Source organism: Xenopus laevis, chromosome 6L, assembly GCF_017654675.1.
Source record: "Xenopus laevis strain J_2021 chromosome 6L, Xenopus_laevis_v10.1, whole genome shotgun sequence".
Taxonomy (NCBI): Eukaryota; Metazoa; Chordata; class Amphibia; order Anura; family Pipidae; genus Xenopus; species Xenopus laevis.
Genome location: NC_054381.1, coordinates 11,112,018 through 11,119,925, shown reverse-complemented (window position 1 = coordinate 11,119,925; position 7,908 = coordinate 11,112,018). Strand labels below are relative to the sequence as shown.

At 41.0% G+C, this 7,908-nt stretch overlaps 1 protein-coding gene across 1 annotated transcript in view; it reads left to right on the top strand.

Annotated features, from left to right (window-relative positions):
- Nucleotides 1–456: 456 nt before the first annotated feature.
- map3k22.L (mitogen-activated protein kinase kinase kinase 22 L homeolog) overlaps nt 457–7,908 on the top strand; it is a gene marked incomplete at its 5' end in the record, with an annotated part of 99,193 nt that continues 91,741 nt past the window's right edge. Inside the window, 1 exon segment of the mRNA NM_001095819.1 lies at nt 457–848.

The window sequence follows — 7,908 nt, the reverse complement described above, 5'->3', positions numbered from 1 at the left end:
AGAGCATTTGTTTTTTAAATGGGGTCAGGCTGGAGAGAGTCAGAAGAAGAACGCAGTTAGTTCAAAAGGTATAAAAAAATAAATAATGAAGTCCAATTGAAACGTTGCTTAGAACTGGCCATTCTACAACATACTAAAAATGAACTTGACGGTGAGCCATCCCTTTAGAGAATAAAAAAAACAAAAATGAAGAGCTTACAATCTATTATTGCAGGCATATGTGAGTAGGCTGCAGCAGGTCCAGCTTTACTAAAAGTCCCTCAGGCTGATTATTTCTTTATAAGGTTGATAAAACAAAAAAGGAAATCGTGACGTAGAAAAAAGGAAATGATGACGTAGAATGAAGATGAATGAGCGCATTGGGTGCGTTTGCAGGCTGCGGACACTAGGTGGCGCGGCGGATACATGACAAGGGAAGTACAGCGGCTACAGCCGGACAGTGTCAGCCCCTTTCCTGCTGCGAGAAGGAGGAGGAGGAGGGGGAGCAGTGCTGACAGCGGCTCTGGTTCCTTTACACTTCGGCTTTTTCTCACGTTCTGGGGAAACTTGTCTCTGAAACTCCGAGCTCAGACCGTGGACTGGCGGTGGGGGAGCTGCAGTTTGCGGGGTCGCGTTTTACGAAGGAGTCGCCGGGAATGGGCTGTCAGCTGTTGGGATACCCCGGGGCAAGATTCCACCGCTGATACAAGGATTTCCCTTCCCAGGGCAGGATTCCCCCAACTGATCCCAGGAATCCTTTCTCTGATCCTTCAACATTCCCTTCCCAGGGCAGGATTTATACTGGATCAGTAGTGTAACCCCCAGCTGATCTCTCTGCAGGATTCTGCACCAACAATCTCCAGGGAAGGGTAAGTGACAACAAACTTTGTGCAATTTATTTCTCAATGTATCTTTAGGGCCACAGGGGCCCTTCACCTTATAGAACGGTTAATTCGAAGCAACTTTTCAATTGGTCTTCATTATTTGTTTTTTTTTATAGTTTTTTAATTATTTGCCTTTTACTTCTGACTCTTTCCAGCTTTCAAACGGGGGTCACTGACCCCGTCTAAAAAACAAAACAAATGCTCTGTAAGGCTACAAACGTATTCTTATTGCTACTTTTTATTACTTTTCTATTCAGGCCTCTCCTATTCACATTCCAGTCTCTTGCTCAAATCAATGTGTGGTTGCTAGGGTAATTTGGACCCTAGCAACGAGATTATTAAAACTGCAAACTTAAGAGCTGCTGAATAAAAAGCTAAATAACTGGAATAAAAAATGAAAACCAATTGCAAATTGTCTCAGAATATCACTCTGTACATCAAACTAACCATTAACTCAAAGGTGAACGATCCCTTTGAGTTAACTTTTAGTATGTTATAGAATGGCCAACTCTAAGCAACTTTTTAATTAATCTTCATTATTTATTTTTAATAGTTTTTAAATTATTTGCCTTCTTCTTCTGACTCTTTCCAGCTTTAGAACGGGGGTCACTGACCCCATCTAAAAAACAAATGCTCTGTAAGGCTACAAATGTATTGTTATTGCTACTTTTTATTACTCATCTTTCTATTCAGGCCTCTCCTATTCCTATTCCAGTCTCTTATTCAAATCAGTGCATGGTTGTTAAGAGAATTTGGACCCTAGCAACCAGATGGCTGAAATTGTAAACTGGAGAGTTGCTGAATAAAAAGCTAAATAACTCAAAAACCACAAATAATAAAAAATGAAAACCAATTGCAAATTGTCTTAGAATGTCACTCTCTACATCATACTAACCGTTAACTCAAAGGTGAACAACCCCTTTAAATGATTTTATTTTCGGTGCTGGTGCTACTGGTTAGCTTGAAGCTTATGGGGGAAGTCACACACAGCACACGTTGTTGCATAAATCCTTACATTTGGTTGGATGGATTGCTATCAGGTGGTGCATACTAGTGTGTTATACCCTATGGCAACTTGAACAGAGACCTCTACAATTATCAGCCCAGAGTTGTTGCAGCAGGAATGCAAGTGCCTATCAGATACTGTAGTGTCTTGCTTTTATTTATTTATTTTTTAAATGTACAAAAGCACACTGACGCACTATCAAAAACATATTGTATGTTTAACAGACCGTTAACCACATGATATGTTTTTGATATGACATTCACAGTGCGTGGGTCTACTTTTGTAAGTGTTTGAATTAGAACATTATAGGAAATGCCGTTGACATTACCTGTCTGACATACACCTGGTGAGTGAAGTTGAAGGAGTGTAGCACTAGTTGCGCTGCAGTCTGAACTGGTCACTGTGGAGCCATGCACAATGCGTTGCTAACTTGGCCAATATATATAGTGAATAAAGTACCCCCTCTTGTAAAATATAAGGATATTATAAGTTACCGGGGAGTTTCATGACCATATAAAAACACGAGGCCGAGTGTTTTTATACAGGTCATGGAACTCCGAGGTTACTTCTAATATCCTTATATTTTGCAACTGGGGGTACTTTATTTATTATTATACTCAAGTTTTAGTGAGTCATGTGACAAAAATGACATCAGAACTCACCGTTTATAACTGATGACATCAGAACTCACCATTTCTAAGGATATAATTTACAAGATATTCATGGCTTTTGTGTATATATATATATATATATATATATATATATATATATATATATATATATATATATATATATATATATATATATATATATATATATATAATACACAGATACACATATATATACATACATACATATACATATACATATACATACATACACACACACACACACACACACATATATATACAGGTATGGGACCTGTTAGCCAGAATGCTCGGGGCCTGGGGTTTAAGGATAACAGATCTTTCCATAAATTGGATCTTCATACTTTAAATCTACTAGAAAATCATGTAAACATTGTATAAACCCAACAGGCTGGTTTTGCCTCCAATAAGGATTAATTATATCTTCGTTGGGATCAAGTACAAGCTACTGTTTTATTATTACACAGAATAAGGAAATCAGTTTTAAAAATTTGGATTATTTGAATAAAATGGAGTCTATGGGAGAGGGGCTTTCTGTAATTCCGAGCGGGTTTCCAGATCCCATAACCATAGAAGTATCCAGTTTAAATGGGTGAGGTGGAAAGCTTAGTATGCATACAGATGGGGGTGTGAGCGAAAGTAAAGGTTTGTGTACACACACTCAGTGACCCCCATTGGTCGTAAACTGCTCTCTGTCAACTCACAGAGTCGACAGCCAATCCTGAGAGGCTAGACTTAGGTTAACTTTTAGTATGTTATAGAATGGCCAATTCTAAGCAACTTTTCAATTGGTCTTCATTATTTATTTTGAATCGTTTTTGAATTATTTGTCTTCTTCTTCTGACTCTTTCCAGCTTTCAAATGGGGGTCACTGACCCCATCTAAAAAAACCAAATGCTCTGTAAGGCTACAAATATATTGTTATTGCTACTTTTTATTTCTCATCTTTCTATTCAGGTCTCTCCTATTCATATTCCATTCTCATTCAAATGGTAATTTGGACCCTAGCAACCACATTGTTGAAATTACAAACTGGAGAGCTGCTGAATAAAAAGCTAAATAACTCAAAAACCACAAATAATAAAAACAAAAACCAATTGCAAATTGTCTTAGACTATCACTCTCTACATCACACTAAAAGGTAAACAACTCCTTTAATAGTTAGGGGCAGATTTATCAAAGGTCGAATTTCGAAGTGAAATATACTTTGAAATCCGACCATCGCATGGCTATACTTCGACTTTGAATATCGAAGTCGAAGTTTTTATTGTACCCTGTATTGTATTTTACCCTTTTGCGGTCAAAGTAAAATCTTCAAACGAACAATTAAATTGTTCAAATCTAACGATTCGAACGATTTCATTGATCGATCAAACGATTTTACTTAGACTACAAAAAACGTAGAAACATGCATTAGAAGTTCCCGATAGGCTAACATAGCACTTCGGCAGGTTTAATTTGGCGAACTATTGAAGTCGAAGTTTTTTTTAAAGAGACAGTACTTAGATTATCGAATGGTCGAATAGTCGAATATTTGAACGTTTTTACTTTGAGTCGAAGTCAAAGTAAATTCAAAGTATCCAAAAAATTACTTTGAATTTCGAATTTTTTTACTTCGAAAATTCCCTCGAATTCACTTCGACCCTTGATAAATTTTATTATTATTATTATTAACATGTATTTATATAGCGCCAACATATTGCGTAGCACTGTAAAGTAAATGTGATTATACAACTACATCACATGAATTACATACATAGAATATATGGAGTAACAAACATCACAATCAATACAGGTACAAAAAGGTGAGGAAGGCCCTATGCATAGGCATACAGTCTAAAGGGAAGGGAGTAATACGCAAGGTGTGGGAGTGGGCAAGATCGAATTGAGTGGGTGAGAAATGTGGTATTGCGTTTGGTAGTTAAGCAGAGTGAGGGTAGGCTTCTCGAAAGAAGTGCGTTTTCAGAGATTTCTTGAAAGTAGAAAGGTTGGGAGAAAGTCGGACAGACCGTGGGAGAGCGTTCCAGAGGAGGGGTGCAGCCCTTGCAAAGTCTTGAATGCGAGCATGTGAGGAGGTAATGAGAGAAGAGTTGAGTAGCAGGTCAGTAGAGGAGCGTAGTAAGCGAGTGGGTGAGTATATAGAGATGAGTTCAGAGATGTAGGGTGGGGCAGAGTTATGAAGTGCTTTGAAAGTCAGTGTCATTAATTTGAATTTGATTCTGAAAGGTAACGGAAGCCAGTGCAGGGATTGACAGAATGGCGAGGCAGAGGAGGAGCGGTTGCTGAGGTGTATGAGCCTCGCAGCAGTGTTCATTATGGACTGGAGAGGTGACAGTCTCTGGAGGGGGAGGCCAATTAAAAGAGAGTTACAGTAGTCTAGACGCGATATGATGAGAGAGTGAATAAGAATTTTGGCAGCGTCTTGGGTGATAAATGATCGTATTTTGGATATGTTCTTTAGGTGGAAGTGACAAGATTTAATAAGTGACTGGATATGAGGAGTGAATGACAGGGCAGAATCTAGGATAACCCCAAGGCACCGGGCCTGGGGAGAGGGGGTGATAGTGGAATTGTTAACTATGATGGATACTTCGGGGATGCTACTGGTGTTAGTTGGAGGAAAGAGAACCATTTCAGTTTTAGAGAGGTTTAATTTAAGGTAGCGTTGTGACATCCAGGTAGAGATAGCGGACAGGCAGGAGGAGACGCGAGTTAGGAGTTCTGGGTTGAGGTCAGGAGATGAGAGATAGATCTGAGTATCGTCAGCATAGAGGTGGTAGTGGAAACCATAAGAATTTATTAATTTGCCAAGGGAGGAAGTATAGAGGGAGAATAGTAATGGTCCCAGGACAGAGCCTTGGGGAACTCCAACAGAAAGAGGTAGGGGAGAAGATGCTACTCCATTGTAGGAGACACTGAAGGAACGATTGGTGATGTAAGAAGAGAACCAGGACAGGGCTGTGTCACGAAGGCCAAGTGACTGGAGGGACTGGAGGAGGAGAGGGTGATCTACAGTGTCAAATGCGGCTGAGAGATCAAGCAGTATTAGTAGTGAGAAGTGATTGTTGGCTTTAGCGGTTAAAAGGTCATTAGTCAGTCGAGTCAGGGCAGTTTCCGTGGAGTGTTGTGGCTTAAAACCAGATTGTAGGGGGTCCAGCAGGTTATTGTCAGAGAGGAATGAGGTAAGTCGGTTGTAGACTAGGCGCTCAAGTAGTTTAGAGATGAAAGGTAGCAGAGAGATAGGTCGGAGGTTGTTAAGATTGGAGGGATCAAGAGAGGGTTTTTTCAGAATGGGGGTGACAAGAGCATGTTTTAGTTGAGAAGGAAACAGTCCAGTTGAGAGGGAAAGATTAAATAGGTGAGTTAAGGCTTTGATTAGACACGGATTGGTATTGCGGAGAAGTTTTGAGGGAATTGGATCAAGCGGGCAGGTGGTAAGGTGAGAAGAGGCCAGAAGCTTTGAGACTTCCTCATCAGTGACAGGGGTGAAGGAGCACAGGAGGGACTGGGGAGTGTGGAGGGAGGGTGGTGGAAGTCTAGGGGGGTTGAGTAGTGTAATGTCCCTTCTGATAGTGTCAATTTTGTTTTTGAAGTGCTCAGCAATATCTTGAGCAGAGACAGATGTGCATGGAGGGGGTGGAGAAGGGGAAAGGAGAGTGTTAAAGGTGGAGAAAAGTTGTGCTGGTTTTTTAGAAAGGGAGTTAATGAGTGAAGTAAAGTATGTTTGTTTGGCTTGGAAGAGGCTGGTGTTAAAGGAGCGCAGGGCAGATTTGTAGCTCCAAAAGTCTGATTCTGAACGGGATTTGCGCCAGCGACGCTCAAGTGCACGTGAGTGTCTTTGGAGCGCTTTTGTATGAGCAGTATGCCAAGGTTGAAGTGGCTTGGGTCGAGAACGTTTAGTTTTTATAGGAGCAAGCTCATTTAGGGCAGTGGTGAGAGTACTATAGTAGACAGAGGTAGCCACATTAGGACATGAGATGGCTGAGATATTAGAGTGAAGAGAGTCAAAGGAAGAAGAGAGATGTGACACGTCTATAGCTTGCAAGTCACGGTAAGTACGTGTTTGGGGAATAGCAGGGGGTGAGGAGGGAGTTAGTGAGAGTTGAAATGTGAGCATATTGTGATCAGAGAGGGGAAATGGTGAGTTAGTAAAATTGGTGGTTGAACAGAGTCTGGTAAATATGAGATCCAGAGCATTACCATTGGAGTGAGAGGGGGAGTCTGAGCACAAAGATAAGCCTAGGGAGGAGGTTAGTGAAAGAAGTTTAGAGACAGAAGAGTTGTTAATGTTGTTAACGGGTATATTAAAGTCACCTAATATGATGGATGGTATGTTAGATGAAAGAAAGTAAGGAAGCCAGGCAGCAAAGTTGTCCAGAAATTGTGCAGTTGGTCCTGGTGGTCGATATATAACAGCAATGCAGAGTGAAACCGGAGAAAAGAGCCTAATGCAGTGAGCCTCAAATGAGGAGAATGATAAAGAGGGAACAGGTGGAAGAACTTTAAAAGTACAGCGGGGAGAGAGAAGCAAACCCACCCCACCTCCAGGTCTGTTACCAGGTCTGGGAGTATGAGTAAGGTGTAGGCCCCCATAGGACAGGGCAGCAGGTGAGGCGGTGTCAGTAGGAGAAAGCCAGGTTTCAGTAAGTGCGAGTAGGTTAAAGGAATTTGCAATGAAATGGTCGTGTATAGCGGTGAGCTTGTTGCAGACAGATCTGGCGTTCCAGAGAGCACAGGAAAGATTAACTGGGTTTTTGGGTATAGGAGTAAGTGTTCTGTACTGTTGGAATTTGCTCCGGAGAGAAGGAGCTCGTGGTCGTGATATAACTGGGATGGGGTAAGGGCCAGGGTTTGGGGAAATGTCCCCAGCTGCCAGCAATAGAAAGGAAAGAAAGACTAAGTGTGAGTGGGATTTATAAGTCCTTCGTTTGTATGAAAAGGAGGAGTTTTGTGGAATAGCTAAACAGAGTACTTTATAAACTTCATGTGTGGAGAGGGAAGGAGAGGAGAGTACAGAGGCTGAGATTTGTATAGAAGTGGGACTTGCCGGAGGAGGTAGTGAAAAATGTTTTATGAAGCATGAGAGTGAAAGGAGGAGAAATGCAGGATAAAGCATGTTTGGAATAAGAAGTAACAAACTAGCAGGTACAAACAAATCTGTTTTCTTCTTATCCCAGATGGTTCACTGATGATTGCAGGGGAGTCCGGTTCCTTTTGCCTTGTCAATGCCTTGTCCAACTGTCTTGTTTAACTGTCATTTCTAAGCACTTGGGAAAGGTTAGCACTCGTGCCATGCCCCAGACACGAGTGCCATCCCCAATACTGGGTCTGAATTTATATGTAGCTGATTGGGAAAACCAGAGCCTAATTAATCAATTAATCAATTAAATAG